The 16,293-nt window shown below is 40.6% G+C and overlaps 1 long non-coding RNA gene across 2 annotated transcripts; it reads left to right on the plus strand.

Moving 5' to 3' along the window:
• The first annotated feature begins 2,256 nt into the window (after nucleotides 1-2,256).
• LOC139042820 (uncharacterized) lies at nucleotides 2,257-15,802 on the plus strand. 2 transcript variants are annotated; one of them, XR_011499972.1, is made up of 6 exons: nucleotides 2,257-2,452; nucleotides 4,937-5,028; nucleotides 5,891-5,969; nucleotides 7,760-7,857; nucleotides 10,800-10,963; nucleotides 12,844-15,802. It is a non-coding gene; the product is annotated as an uncharacterized lncRNA (long non-coding RNA). The 2 variants fall into 2 exon arrangements; XR_011499971.1 differs by lacking the exon at nucleotides 10,800-10,963 and having other exon boundaries at nucleotides 12,848-15,802.
• Nucleotides 15,803-16,293: the final 491 nt, after the last annotated feature.

Raw genomic sequence — 16,293 nt, forward strand, 5'->3', positions numbered from 1 at the left:
GGCCAAGTGGTTAAGTTCGCATGTTCTGCTTTGGTGGCGTGGGGTTCACTGGTTCAGATCCTGAGCGTGGACCTACCACTGCTCATCAAGCCATGCTGTAGCAGTGTCTCACATAGAAGAGCTAGAATGACCTACAACTAAGCTATACACCTATGTACTGGAGCTTTGGGGAGAAAAAAAAAAAGAGGAAGATTGGTAACATGTTAACTCAGGGCCAGTCTTCCTCACCAAAAAAAAAGCATAAAAAAAAAGAAAGGAAAGATGTTGTTAGGAACACAAGGAGCACAGCTGCGTGTGATTACAGTCATTAGACCCAGTGTTAGAAGCTACAGTGGGGCAATGAGAGACAGTTTTACCAAAGACCTTATGTGAACACAAGCAGAAACTAGGGCAGGGTTTTAAAAAATCTTTAAGGGTAATTTTTACCATCCATTATAATTGGATTTCTAATAATCATTCACATTTTTAAGTACAAATGTAACAAATATTGTACATGCCAAGTCCTTCCTCCTCACAACATCCCTGAGGTAGGTGCTATGCCTACCTTCATTTTACAGACGTGAAACAGGTTTGGTCAGCTGTGTAACTTATTCACTTAGCTGGTGAGGGAAAGATGTGGGACTTACCTGCATCTTTCTGACTCCACAGTCTGTTCTTAACCACTGTGACTGTTACGGATACACTTAGCTCCAAGAACGAAAAACCTGAAAAGTGACTAAAGTTTATTTTTCTCACATAAGAAGTCCAGAGGAGTTAGTTTAGGGATTTTGTCTTAAGCCTGTCTTCAAGGAACTAGGTTCCTTTTCTTCCCTATTGTCCTTAGTGTGTGCCTCTGACCTCAGACCAAGTCACAAAATGGCTGCTAGGTCCCAAGGCACCATATCCACGTTCCAGGACCGCCCCCCCCAAAAAGGAAGGAGCAAAAGCCAAAGGCCTTTCTATCCAAGAAGAAAGGCCTCCTCAGAAACTCCAGCCCACATTTCATTGGCCAACCCTAGCAGCAAAGGAAGCTGGCAATTTGAGAGTTTTGTTTTCAGCCCCTTGACACAAATAATCCACATCAATCTACAAATCAAAATTGGGGTGAATTTATTATGAGTCAGGTCTGAGGACTAGCCTGGGGCCTTCCTCCCCCAAGGAAGGAAGGGCACCAAAGAAGTGGGGTGTACCGAGTGGTTATACACAGTCTTGGAACAAAGAGCATCCATCATATATGGCAGGAATATCCCTTTTACAATTATCGCGAGATGCTTTGCTGGCCCAGCAGGTCAGAGGTCAGTAGGTCAGTGGTCACAAGGTGGGTGGTCACACGGTGAGCACAGCAGGTCCATAATTAATCCTTAGTTTAGGGAGAGATGCATATTAAAGGAAATGCCGATGTCGGGGGGAAGCTACCTCCTTATCTTTAAGGGCATTGTTCTTATCTTTGGGACATTGTAAGCGTTTAAAGCAGATGTACAATGCATGCTCAACAGACCTTTCTGGAAAAACAAGGTCAGGTCAAATTAGTTTCAAACCAAATGGCTTCCTCATATCCTCCAATATAGCCTACTGCTTGTCATTTATTTATCACCCTTACAGTGTAGGAGGCAGGTGAAAGTGAGTTGGGTGGGTGCTGAGTGAAGCCACTTAAACAGCACGTGCACAAACAACCTACACACTCACTCTGCTCAGTTACCTGCCTGAGAAAGTTGGAGTTACGAAGCCTAGTGTAGAGGGCTCACGTGACCCAGTCCTTTCTTTTCCTTCTTGTGTATCTGTTCTCTTCAGCCAGACTTGGCTTTTTGCTCTTACCCAGCATGTTCTTTCCTTGAAGCCTCCACACTCCCACTGAGGCTCAACCTGCTCCCTGACGCCACCGCCAGTGCAGTCAGGACGCCTGCATTCCGCCACTAAGCGTGTATTAGTGTTAGAAGAGACGGCGCGTCACAAGAGAACCACAACCATACCTTCAACGCGAGAGAACGTGTGCTGCCCTCTCAGCAATCATGTCAAGGGCCAGGAGAGAAGGCTCTAGTATCTTCAGTGACCTGGGCTCCTTCTGTTTCGCGGCTCTGCCGTCTTCCACATGCGACTTCTGCCTCATTCCATCTTGAACACCGCAGAACGGCACGTAGTAGACACAAACGACAGGGACTGAGAGGGGTCAAAGCCAAGGGAGTGGTTTCCAGTCCTGAGCATGCTGCGGGGGCTTTTTCCGCTTTTCACCATTTACTCGGAGTTAGCAGTTCGACCTGAGCTCCACTAGACGGCAGCACGTACACACATTGAGTATACCAATGTGCGAATCCTTAAAAACTCAAGGAAACAGAACCAGCAAACTCGGAAGAAACCTGAACTACACATCCCAGCATTCATCATTAAGCGCCTGACTTGTCTGCACGAAGGTCGGTCTCCGTTTGCCGCTCGCGCAGTGACCTGGAGGACGCCATCCACCTGCTGCTACTCTAAAGTAAGATTTCCTGGTATTTTTTCAATGAAACTTTAAATGGACTGGGAAAAGGAGATGTTTAATTTTTAGATGTTGCTTTGCTCTGCACGTTACTTATTTCAGGAAATCTTAGCAGTTAGATCAGGATAAGGATGCATTTGGAAGTCTGGTATCTTAAGTTTTTCAAAATAACCAAAGAAGAGAGGATTTTTCAGTGTTTTAAGTGAACATTTTTCTTCCGGGCTCACGAAGACAGAATTCCTGAAAATGCTCTGTCTCTGATAATGAAAAATTAACACTTTGATTCCAGTGTTTACAGTAAGAAAGCCATCAAGTTTGCTTTTCATATTGGATTTTACCATTTCAGTCTATGTTTGCAACTCATTTTCCCAAAAACTCTGTTTTAGCGTGGCAGTGCAGTTGACCTAACAGTAAACCTTCGGCTCCAAACTCCGGGCCCAGAAAGGCGGGGAGGCCGCCCGGAGCCCGGCGCCCAGAGCCGCGGGGCGCACGGTCTCAAGTCACAGCGTTTGATCCGCACGCTCAGGACTGGGGGTGGGTAAAGGTTCCTGGAGTCTCTCATTCCTAAAGTACATACTGAAAATATCTCAACTCTCCCCAAGTTTAAAGTGAGTATGAACCTCTCGTGTAAGAAGGGGGAAAACCAGTGAAAATTTCGTTGCCTCAGAGTGGCTGGGCTTCTTGGTGGCTGGCGAGGGCGGCCGCGGTCGGAGCGCCTCGGGCAGCGGCGAGCTGGTCCCGGAGTCGGGCGCCGGCAGCTCGGGGCAGCGCTGGGAGCAGAGGGAGCGAGCGCCCGGGCAGGGGCGGGGACGGCGGGGCACCCCCTGGAACGCCCGCCGCCTGTCCGCGCGTGGACGCCGCGGGCCCCGGGCGGCCGAGGGCTGGACGGCAGGCGTCCGGGCGACACGAGGCCCGCTGGGATGGCCGGTGGGAGGCCCGGGTGCGACGCCGGCTGGGACGCGGGAAGGAGCGCGCGGGACCCGGCCGCACCTCGGGCCTTCGCCCCGCGCCCCGCCTCCCCCAGCGCGCCCGCCCCCGCCTGCCTGACACCCCCCCCCGGCGCGTCCGCCCACGCCTTCCTGACGCCCCCCCCCCGCCCCCGGCCCTCCCGCCCCCGCTTGCCTGACGCCTGCCCGCGTGAGCGCCCCCGGCGGGCGGAGCCGCGCGTGGCTGAGGAGGACGGAGTGGGGCTCGGGAGGAAAGGGCTTCGGGGCCCAGGCTGGAGAAGCCGCCTGCGCCTTCTCGGGCGCGGTGTGTGTGCGCGCGTGCTGCTTGAGTGCGTTCGCTCAACGCCCTCCCAGCTCGCTTCCCTGCCTTTCCCATCCTGAGGGGGGAAGACGGCGCCCCCACACGCCGGCCCCCGCGGCTGCTAGGGCTGGCGGGTGAAACGTGGGCCGGGGTTCTGAGCAGGCCTTCCTTCTTGGGTAGAAAGACCTTTGGCTTTTGCTCCTTCCCTTGGTGTTTTTTGACGCGGATGCGGATATGGTGCCTTGGGACATAGCAGCCATGTTGTGACTTGGCGCGAGGTCAGAGGCACACGTTGAGAACAGCAGGATGGGGGAGAGAGCCTGGCTCCTTGAAGACCACCTCATTTGATCATCGTTTGACTCCTCGCCACCCCGACCTCAGCACTAGCCGTTCCGCGCGCCCTGCAGTCGGCACTGATCAGACCTGATGCACGCCACCTTTCCCCAGGTCACAGTGTCTCAGTCCTGCCTGTCAGAAGTGACTGACTGTGGCTGTTAAAGCGTTAACTCCCGCCGGCTTAAGCTTGAGAAGAGGATCGGCAGCGTTATGGGGAGGCCTGCGTTTCGTCTGTCTCTCTCACCTGGACCAGGCCACATCAGTTTCCTCATCTGTAAAATGGGGGTATTGGACATGATTTGATTTTCCGGTTCTTTTGTTCAGTGACTTTCTGAGGCCGATGGTGAAATCTTTCCAAGGGACAAGGAAAAACCACAGATGAGAGCCAGCCCTGATGGCTTAGTGGTTAAAGTTTGGTGCACTCCACTTCAGCCTCCTGGTTCAATGTTAGCTTAGGGCGAATCTTCCCCTGCAAAAATAAGAATATAAATAAACAAACTAGAAATGATTGATGGTGCAAACCCAACGGAAGTTTACAGGACAGAAAGCAGGAAGGACATGCCCAGTGGCATAGCAGTGCGTGCGGGCACAGCGGGGAGGATGGGGAGGGGAGGACTCCACCCCTTCTGGATCAGCATTGGGTTCTCAAAAAACCGAAAGGTGGGTCAAGTTCAATGTCTGTCTCTTACTGAGTATCAGTTGAGTGGGCTGTGCCAAATGGTTTTGATGTACAAAGCTAGGTATCTAGAGTGGGCGCTCTTGGAGAATTCTCATGGTGGGAATATTTGTGCTGAGGTGCCATCTTCAGGTTCTTAAAGGAGTACATTGAACCATTCATTCTAGATGTTACTGCATAGGACCATGTCTACAGTGCATGCCATTAAATACACGTGTCTGTAGATTAAACCGCAGGTTCCGTTATGGGTCGACTTGATGGGAAGGTCATCGTCCTGACAGCTGCTGCTCAGGGGATCGGCCGGGCCACTGCCATAGTAAGTTACTATCTCTGTTTGCTTCCTGCCTTTAGAGGTGTTGAATCACGTGGACAGATCCCATGGCTGTTTAATTCTGCTCTACTTCTTTTTTTTATTGGCTTTTGTGCTTCTGTTGTCTTAAGTTACAAAAATAAAAGTTGCTACTCTTGATCCCAGGCAGATGAAGCAAGGCTTACCTCACATATTTATTATGTGACGTCTCATAACTTTTGACGCTGAGAACTTATTTCTTTGCCTCAGTTTCTCTGCACTGTAATAAATTTGTTACAGCGGGCCTAAAGGAGTACATAGCCCTCTGAAATCACCTCAGTTCAGACATAGGACTCCAGAGTTCTAAGACTATCAGGTTACCTTTACCTTGTAATTTATAGCAGCTTCTTGCACATTATAGTCCTCACTTGAGCTAATAATGCAGCTTAACTGTAACGGTAGGATTAGTTTGATATTTGTAAATACACTAGTATACTCTTAGGAGGAAAAGTGTTGAAATAACCCATTTTTCTCATTATTTTGGGTTTAGTCACCTGCTCAGAAATGGAATAAAGGCTGTCAAATCACAGAATAGTAGTATTTTGAGAGGTGTTAATAACAGAATCCTAGTTTTTTAAAAACACGATTGTATTTGATGTTACTAAAAGGGACAAAGTCAGATGACAAGCACAATGTATGTCATGTTGTACTAATTAATGATAAAAATAACAATGGGAAGGGCTAAGTGAGACTAGATAGTTTGAAATTCCACCCATGTATAAGGAAAACAATGAAAATAAGATAAAGGGAGAAAAGGCTAAAGGATTTTCTATTCATGAGAGCAGCTTAACCAAGTAAACAAAGGATTCATTTGTGTGTTGTCTTCCAGGCTTTTGCAAGAGAAGGTGCCCAAGTCATAGCCACAGATATCAATGAGTCCAAACTTCAAGAACTGGAAAAGTACCCGGGTAAGCAACTCAGCAGCTTGAACTTGGGATTCAGAGTCCATAAGGTATTATAAAAAACAGTACTCGTCTGCTGAAAGAAAATTACTTGGCTGGTCAGCTCCACCGGCCTTCTTCTTAGAGCCTGATTCTTTGATATCAAATCTATATTCTGTGAACCTACAGACAAAAATCTGTATACTTAAATATATAAAAGTTGTATACTTAAAATTTTTTTTATCCAGCATGTTGAAGGATTCAGTACCTAATTACAAAGTTGTATGTGAAATTTAACAGTTGTTGCGTTAACTTTTAATGACAACTTTCACTTCTGTGCCCTACTCAGCACAGTGCTGTCCAGTAGGAAAATGATGTGAACCACGTGTGTGATTTAAATTTCCTGTGGCTACATTTAAAAAGTAAAAAGAAACAGATGAAAATTAATTTTAGTAATGTATTTTATTTAACTAAATATATCTAAAATACCATTTTAACATACTCAATATAAAAAAAATTTATGGAATATTTTACGTTCTTTTTTCATACTAAATCTTTTAAATTCACGTGTGTTGTACACTTACAGCGCATTTCAGTTCTGACTAGCTGCATTTCAAGTGCTTAGTAGCCACATGTGCCTGGTGGCTACCATATTGGAGACAGCTCAGCCCTAAAGTCACATATGATCAGAAACCCTAAGAGATTATGCAAATTATTTCGCTGTGTATCACCCCTTACTGCACCACACTGAACTCAACTCCAGCATCAAAGGACTTCAACTAGAGTTCCTCTGAAAGAAATCAGAACAGACAGCTCATTTGAAAGTTAATTCTTCCAGCAAAATAGAACAGGTTATATAATCAAATGCAAATTAGCACATTGAATTCATGAACGGAATTAGACTATGCTATTTTAATTATTGGATTGTTTATTTATTATTGGAAAATTATTTAATTTTAATAATAGGGAATTTTAACTCCAAGTCAGAAAAACGCTGTTGTACTGAAAAAGTATTGAAAAAGTACTAAGGGAAGAAAGTCCTCCCAAAACTTTCTCCCCTTTCTCTCCTTTTCTATGTTTATAATCTTTTCTTTCTATATCTATAAAAGAATAATAAACCATATTTTTTTAAAAACATTAAAATAGTGACTTTCTTTTATTAGAGAATGTTTGGGGTTTTTTAGTAACTATTACAGTGTGTCTCTGAGATCCAATGCTGGATCTCTCATGTCTAGCTTTCAAGTGTTTCATCCCTTCTCCTGGCCCCTCATTTCTTCTCCTTGCAATTTAGTGCAGAAATAAGTGATTATACCCTTGACTGACAAAGTTGTTTCCAATAAATAATGGAATTGACATGAAGGTAAAGTGCACAAATGGAAGCAGTCTCCTGTCTCACTGCCCTGCCCTTCCCTACCCCTCACTCAGATAGGATTCAGTGTTCCTGGGGCAGTGACTCACCTCTGGGGAAAGAGCAAGCCTGCGCTCTGTTATTACTGCTGGCTCACTGAGAAGCATCTAATATAGATCATACTTCACTGTAAAGTCTTTTCTCAGAAAAGGCCTTTAGTATTCAATTTAGAGAGTGAAGAGAAAGGGAGGGAAAGAGAGGTGTGTTATTGGGAGTTCAGGATGGGGAAGATTTTAAGATTTTTATTAATGAGATTCTTAAGATTCTTAAGACCCTACCAATGGTCAACAATCCTATGAAGGCAAAATGGACAGATACTGTAATCTTTGTACTTCAAAGCAGCTACATCTACAAGACTAAACATTTTTTATGGGTATAAGTAAATAGTTTCCCTTGTTTTATGTTTCAGGTATTCAGACTCGAGTCCTGGATGTCACAAAAAAAAAAACAAATTGATGAGTTTGCCAATGAAATTGAGAGAGTTGACATTCTCTTTAATGTTGCTGGGTAATTCATAACTTTTTAATTTCATTCTCCTCACAGAAAGTTTTCTATGTCTTTTATTAAAAGAAATTTGATAATATGGCCAAATTATTCTTTGTGAACCCTAATATATTCCTTAGGAAATAAAGCTGGATTTTGGACAGAATTTTTGTTACAAGTAAGATTCAGCAAGTAAAACAGCCATAGAAGTTGACATGTGCTTGGGGCCTAAAGGCACTTAAGGATACTCAAGACAACTGCTACCAATCCAACGCTGTTGATCTACCTAAGGCTGGGGACAGGCTCACACCAGTGGACTTGTCACTGATGTTCCACTAAGACTTATAAAATAAAATTAAAAACTGTTTTCCAGGAGTGTCTTTAAGGCAAAGTATATCTGCCAAAAACTGAGTACTCAGTTTATTGAAATGCGAATGTTCCCCATTTGTTGGCACAACATTCTGGCAAGTTCTTTCTACCTCCCAAGCGCAGCATTTCTTATTAGGACAATTAATCCCAGCAAAAGAAGTTTCACTCTGTTGCTTTATATACAGCACAAAGAGAATGGCTTAATTGAACTTGATAGAGTAGTACCAAACTTGCTGAACCATGCTTGAAGGATGAGAGACTGGAGCTGGAGCAGCCCCATGTGGAGCAGCTAGTGCTTGTGCTCACTCTCCCTTTTCAGGCATGACAGTAGAGATGAGGACAGTTGAGGCTTACGCAGGACTAAGTAGATAGAGTCTGATGTTCCACTTTTCTTGTGTGGTGTTAACGTTTATACTGTGGCATTGATAGAAAAATCCTAGAGCCTTCTTATGTATTTTTATGATTCTTCCTAATCATGTTTCAGTATGAAAAAAGTCTGTCTATTCATAGTTTATCATGTGTTACAATGTATGGAAATTAAAGCAACAATTTATGATTATCTATTTTATAAATAATCTGCTCATCTTTCATAGAAGAATATATTCAGAACCATGAAAAAATCAACTAGCAAAATTATTTTTTGAGCATCTATTAAATTTTCAGCAAAGTAAGGGATATAGAAATATAGCATGTGGTTCTTGCTGTCATTTGATTGAACTGGAAGTACAGTGGTACATGGGAATCACAACTGACAATATTTTATAAGTAATTACATAATTTTGGTCCAGGGGACAGTGAAATCAATTAGGACCCCATTGTTATAAAGCTTCCTTGAGGAAATGTGACTTGGAAAATAGCAAAGGCTATTTTGAGGGTTTTCTTTTGTTCTGCTTTGTTTACTCAGTATGTCAGAACTGTACAGTAGCGATATTACTTTGCTGCCCTGAGATGGTGAGATACTTGTTTTCCCTGCAACTTTGATTTCCCTTGAGAATGATAAGTTCTTGCCACCTGAGGGCACTGCTGCTCTTGAAATCAGAGTCCACTGGGGCAAGTGTCCTCAGTTGTTTGTAATGGCGTTGATATTTCCTGTGCATTTGGTATAGAGCTTCTTATGTTTGGGGGCTCCAGACACTTGCCGCCTTCTTTTAAAAGAAGGATCTTGTTTTCAAATAATGAATTTTTTACCTTAAGTTGTTGAGACACTTACTTACCTAATGTACCAAGTGATACTATGTTTGAATTGTTAAAAGTCTTGGTTAGGGAAGGGACAATGGTCTAAGTCAATAAATGAAAATAAAAATGAAAAGGAAGTGGAATAGAAATCGTTTTTAATGATAATTTTTCCCCATTGTTTAATTACTCTTCCAGTTTTGTTCATCATGGAACCTGGTGACTTTTATTGTGATATTATTTCACACTTACGTAAGCATTACAAGACTAGTACAAAGAACTCCTGTTTACCCTTTATCTAGAGTTCCATTGTTAACATTTTGTCCCAACTACTTAATTAGTTGCATTTTCTCTTCTTATATTCATTTTTTTTCTGAACCATTTGAGAGTGAGTTGCAGACATCATGCTCCCTTTCCCCTGAATTCTTCAGTATTTTGGAAGGACAAGAATATTCTTTTATGCAAATAACAAATCAGAAACTTTAAATATGTATAATACTCTTATCTAATGCAAAATCCATATTCAGAGTTTCCACTTGCCCTGATGTCTTTTAATTTGGAACAGTTCTTCTGCCTCTCATTGTCTTTCTTAACTTTGATATTTTTGAGGAGCACAGGCCAGTTATGTTTTTATAAGGTCCCTCAGTTTGGGTCTGTGTGATGCCTCCTTATGATTAGATTAAGGTTATGCATTTTTGGTAGAAATACAACAGAAGTGATACTGTGTTCTTTTTAGTGCATCTTGATAGGAGACACATGATGTCAATTGATCCCAAGACTAGTGATGATAATTTCGATCGCTTGGTTAAAGTGGTATCCACCAGATTTTTCTATGTAAAGTTAATTATTCCCCATTTTTAACCACTAAATAATTTGTGGGGAGATACTGAGACTGTGTAAATATCTTATTCCTTAATAAACTTTCACTTACTAGTTTTAGCATTAATTTATTACTATGACTTTTAAAAAATGTGGTGATTGATTTCATTTATTTTACGCTTACTGGCATTTACAAAGATGCATTTGAAGAACAACATTTTTAAAAGTTATTTTATCGTGGAGAAACGATGGTGTAAAACAGTAATAGGTCTCAAATTTGAAAATAAATTGCTATGATGAAACAAATGAGAATGTGGAGTCATAAAATATAATAGAAAATAGGGGTGCATGGGATTCTTGGGATTGCTGATTTCAGGTTCTTAGGATAGATACCCAGTAGTGGCATAGCTGGGTCATAGGGTATTTCTATTTTTAACTTTTTGAGAAATCTCCATACTGTTTTCCATAGTGGCTGCACTAGTTTGCATTCTCACCAACAGTGTATGAGGGTTCCCTTTTCTCCACAACCTCTCCAACATTTGTCACTTTTTGTGGTTTTGGATCAGCAATCCTAAGAATCCCATGCACCCCTATGTTCATCGCAGCATTATTTACAATAGCCAAGACATGGAACCAACCTAAATGCCCAGAAACTGACGACTGGATAAAGAAGATATGGTATATATACACAATGGAATACTACTCAGCCATAAAAAAGGACCAAATTGTTCCATTCGCATCAACATGGATGGACCTTGAGGGTATTATGGTAAGCAAAATAAGCCAGACAGAGAAAGACGAACTCTATATGACCCCACTTATAGGTGGAAGTTAACATATAGACAAGGAAAACTGATCGGTGGTTACCAGGGAAAAGGGGGGGTGGGGGGAGGGCACACAGGGTGAAGTGGTGTACTCACATCATTACTAACGATAATGTACAACTGAAATCTCACAAGGTTGTAATCTATCATAATCTTAATAAGAAAAATCATAGAAAAAATATAATAGAAAATAATACAAAGCCAACATATGGATAGGTCTATGGAAATTGTGTTAAAAGCCTGCCAATTCCAGATTTGTTCTATTTCTTGTAATTTGTTTAAGAACAGTTTGCAGAAAAATAACCCATGTGTAACAATTTGCTGCTTTTCCCATTTTTGACCTTTGGTTCCCGACCTTTCTCTAGAATAAAAAATACGGATTGTGGGGGAGATTTGTAGGGGAAAGAAAAAGAGACCCAACTGCTGAGCCTTTAATGAATTTTTATTTACCCTGCAGTCGTTAAAAACAATATAGACACATTAAATAAAAGAGAACTCTCCAAAAATCTTGTTAAAGCAGGATTTCTCAGCAGGATCACTGTTGATGTATTGGGCCAGATGATTGTTTGTCGTGGGGGCACTCTTGGGTGCGTCGCAAGATGTTTAGCAGTATCCTTCGCCCCTTCCCCACTATATGCCAGTGATGACCCCATCCGCTGTTGTGATCTCCAAAATAGTCTCCAGACATTGTCACATGTACCCTGGGGGCAAAATTGCCCCCGGAGAGAGCTGCTGTCCTCCAGCGGTGTTTTGCTCCAGCTCCCGTGGTGCTTTAAAATTCCTTGGACATGTGCGTGTATAATGTTCACATAGTTAGAAATAGTTTTGATTAAATTTGAGAATCAGTATTTTCACTTAAAAATGTAGTTTACGTAGTTATTTTTTCCATCTTTTTTATTGTGGTAAAAATATACGTAGCATAAAATTTACCATTTTAACCATTTTTAAGTGTACAGTTCAGTGTCTTTAAGTAAATTCATAGTATTGTGTAACCATCGCCACAGTCTATTTGCAGAACTTTTTCATCATCCCAAAGAGAACCTGTGTATCCATTAAACAGTAATTCCCCGTTCCTGTTCTCTCTATCCTCTGTTAATTTCTGTTCTGATTTCTGTTTCTTTCAGTTGTTTTTAATCCATTTAGCTATAGCGTAATTTACTCTATTATTCTCTGTGACAATGGCTTCATTCATTCTTATAAGGCGTTTTAAAAGGTTATTTCTTTAGTTTATATTCCTAAGAGAGGGATTAGTGAATCAAAGGTTATGACGTTTATGATTCTTCTGTAATTTACCAATTGCTTTCTAAAGGGTTTATACTTATTTACACTGTTAGCATAATGTGTGAGAGTACCCATTTCACTGTACCTTCATTGGGCATTATATTTTCAGTTGTTGGGTGTAAAATGGTACCTTGCTATAAAGAGGTTAAAGGTAGTTCAACACATTTTACTAATTGCATCTTTTGTGAGAATTGTTCTATTCTTTGTCCTTGATGTCCTTGTCTATTCCTTTGATGACAAAATTTTTTAAAATGTATTTGATATCTTAATAGAAATAGATGTTAGTTTTTCATCATATTTCTGGGGGTATTTTTCTTGGCTTGTTTTCCTTTTTATTTAAATTGTTACGGTCTTGAAACTTACAAATATAACTTGGCTTGGCTTAGGTCTTTCACCATAACAGATTATAGTTGGCAGGGATGGGGAATAGCATTCTGTGAAAATCAGAAGTAATTTTTATGTGACTGGAAATGTTCTTTTAACATGTTCATAGTCATGTCTAAGAATATACTGTTTATACTGTTTTACCTTTTTTTTTTTTGAGGAAGATTAGCCCTGAGCTAACATCTGCTGCCAATCGTCCTCTTTTTGCTGAGGAAGACTGGCCCTGAGCTCACATCCGTGCCCTTCTTCCTCTACTTTATATGTGGGACGCCTGCCACAGCATGGCTTGACAAGCGGTGCCATGTCTGCAGCCAGGATCTGAACCCGTGAACCCCGGGCCCCCAAAGAGGAACGTGCAAACGTAACTGCTGCACCACCGGTCTGGCTCCTGTTTGCTTTATCTTTAATAATTTAAGTGGATTTTTCTAACTTTTGTTTTATTTCTAGTGTTGTATTTGAATTTGCTATTCCTTTCTCTAAAAGAGAGCTCTGCAAGTTTTTATGTAATAACGATTTTAGAAGTGAAATTTTCATGGTTTTGAATCTTGTAATGGTATGGCTAGTCTTTTGCTTTCTAAGAACTGGCTAAGACCATATGCGTAGATACATTTATTTCCTCTTATTTACTGTATTTCTGTTTTTCAAGAAAAGTACCTGAGGACAGGATTTTTCCTCCATGTGGACGCTAGACATATTTAATGATATCCTTCTAAGGAAGCAAGGGTATGGTTCATATTTCCTTAGTTTTGAGTAGTGTGGCCTAGTTGTGATCCAGTTATAAAAGAGTGAGGAGTTCAAAACATTTCCTTTTATTCATAAATTTGTTTCATCAAAGTTATTGTTAAAGCCAACATTTATTTGTGTAACGATAGATAATAAATCTTTGTTATTTGTTGCATGTGCTTTTCTAAAAATTAGGAAACATGGTAGGGGGAGGAAGTCTGTCTTTACTCTTGGGCCAGATCTCTGTGAGGATTATTGAGTCTCTTGCTTTTGAAAAGATAATTAGTTAACAATGATAAACAGTGGAATGATGGGCAAAGTAGATTTATTATATGACACAGCTCCCGTTCAGCGATGATAGCTAGCTTGATTTACACTTAGACTTAAATAGTTGGTGAAGGAATGAAATAACTTTGAAACTTTGGGTGATATAAAGTAAGTCAAGGTATTATCAGGTTATGGGTAGTGTTTTTAATAGAATGAAATATTGAAAAAGCACTGGAGTAATACCATGCTTTCTGTAACTTAGTTCTGGGTCTTCTATTACTTGTGTGTCCCTAGGTCTCAATTCTTTCTTTCTTTCTTTTTTATTTGTGTGAGGAAGATTGGCCCTGAGCTGACATCTGTTGCCAATCTTCCTCCTTTTGCTTGAGGAAGATTGTTGCTGAGCTAACATCTGTTCCAACCTTCCTCTATGTTATGTGGGATGCTGCCACAATGTGGCTTGATGAGCAGTGTGTAGGTCTACACCCAGGATCCAAACTGGGGAAACCCATGCTGCCAAAGCGAGTGTGTGAACTTAACCACTTGGAAAGTCAAATATAAAGTTGGATTGATGATCCCTTTCAGAAGCAAATTTAATAGCTGGAACGTTATCTTAACAGTCATCTAGTAAAGTTCTCTCATTTTACAAGTGAGGAAATTGAGCTCTACTGAGGTTGCAGTTTGCTTAAGGTCATAACTCTAAGTAGTAATTAGGACTAGAACCAAGATTATTTGACTCCCAGATCAGGGTTCTTGGTGCAGTACTATGCTTTTAATAGCCCATTAGGATTTTTTGTATGTATTTTATAACAATGAAGAATGTAGAATATTTTTCTGTAAGTCATGTCAGAACTCTTGTTCAAGAAACCAAAGGACACTTGTTATGTCTTAAAGTAATTTTTACAGTTTTGTGTCATTGCTACAGTCTCAAGGAAGTAAATTAGCTACAATTCTATTGTTGTGACAGTGGATTATTTAGAATCTTCTTGATTCCTTGTGTTTTTGTTCATATGCTTCAGAGTTGTTTCCTTACTATTTAAATTAAGATAAGGTGATTATTTACTGAAATCACTACAACATAACTCAGAAGCTAAGGGAACTTTCTAGGAGTGTGCAATTAGTGACATAGTTGTTTTCGATCAGAAAAGTTTCCTTTTCTAATCTCAAAGTAGTTTGTATGTGTTCTTTGTTCTGATGTACAGTTTCTACTTTGGATTTGCATGCTCCATAGTTTTGACTCTGTTTTAAGTTCCATAACCAGTTTAACAGTATGACCTTTAGGGGTCAGAATAAATTCCATTTGCTAGGTAGAAAGGTCTTGATGCCTACCTATAGCAGGAGGAAGTCTGGAATAGGAGAAAAAAAGTGAGAGTAAACCAATTCTAGTCTTCTATAAAATTTGAGTAATTTAAACTAATCTTTCTGCTGTGAAAAAATATTCCTTATTTGACCTTTCCATCGTATGTCTTATATTAGAACTTGGAATTCCATTTCTTTATTACCTATGTGATTTTATTATGGTGAAAAATGTGGAATAAGTTAGAAGTTGGCCAAAGAACAGTTACCCTTCCCTTACATTCTTTGATCAGAGTGGGGAAAGTCCAGAAGCTTGGATCAGATTTATGGAACTCATGTCAAGTCCTGGTAACTCTCTTACTACTTTCCTAAATGCACACTATAATAATAGATCAAGAAATATGGAGGTACCCAGAAGATTTAGAACTTAATTGTCCATAAAAACAAGGATCAGTATCTTTCTACAAGATTATCGTTTAATGGGGAGCCAGGATTAGTTACACCTTTAATACTATAAATAGTTGAAACAGCTTATTTTATCTGCAAAGTAAAAAACATCCAACTATACAAATAAGATAAGGATTGTTTTAACCATTCAGCTTATTCAGCAAATACTTATTAAATGGCTATTTATTTACTAGGGGATACAGTCGTGACGTCCATACTATCCTGTGGCTCTAGAGAGCTGTTTCTTTCTAGTGTCATATGTATTTGTGGAATTTTTATGTAATCAAGTAGAATATGTTTAATTATAGCTGTGTTTGATTTGCTGTAAATTCAGGACATTGGACTCACTTGTTTAAAGCCCCCATCTAATTAAAACATTGCTAAGAATTGTTTTTCCTGAGTACTTTCTTTTTTTTCTTTTTTTCCTGAGTACTTTAAAAATCTCTCCCCATTTTTTACTTGCTATATTAAATGAAAGCAAACCTCTACTTCTTAAGTACTTTGTAATTCAGATCTGGCTAAGGTATGATTTGGGAGTTATCAACTACATTTAGATTCTGGCTCCACAATTTATTTACATTGTGACTTCGGGCAAGTTACCTAACCTCCCTGTGCCTCAGTTTTCTCATCCGTACAATGGAGATAATAATAGTACCTATCTTATAGGGTAGTTCTGAGGATTACCTGAGATAATGCGTGTTAAGCACTTAGAACAGTGCTTAACCCAGTAAATGTTACCTATGGCGGTTGAATCTTCTCTAGGAACACCCAGTGAGGTGTAAGGGCAGGGGACGCTTGAAATGAATGACTTGTATGTTTTTATGTCATGAATTCACAAATAAGCATTAATCCATGTTTAACTGAATATAATCAGAAGTGT

This window comes from Equus asinus, unplaced genomic scaffold, assembly GCF_041296235.1.
Source record: "Equus asinus isolate D_3611 breed Donkey unplaced genomic scaffold, EquAss-T2T_v2 contig_1, whole genome shotgun sequence".
NCBI classification, from domain to species: domain Eukaryota; kingdom Metazoa; phylum Chordata; class Mammalia; order Perissodactyla; family Equidae; genus Equus; species Equus asinus.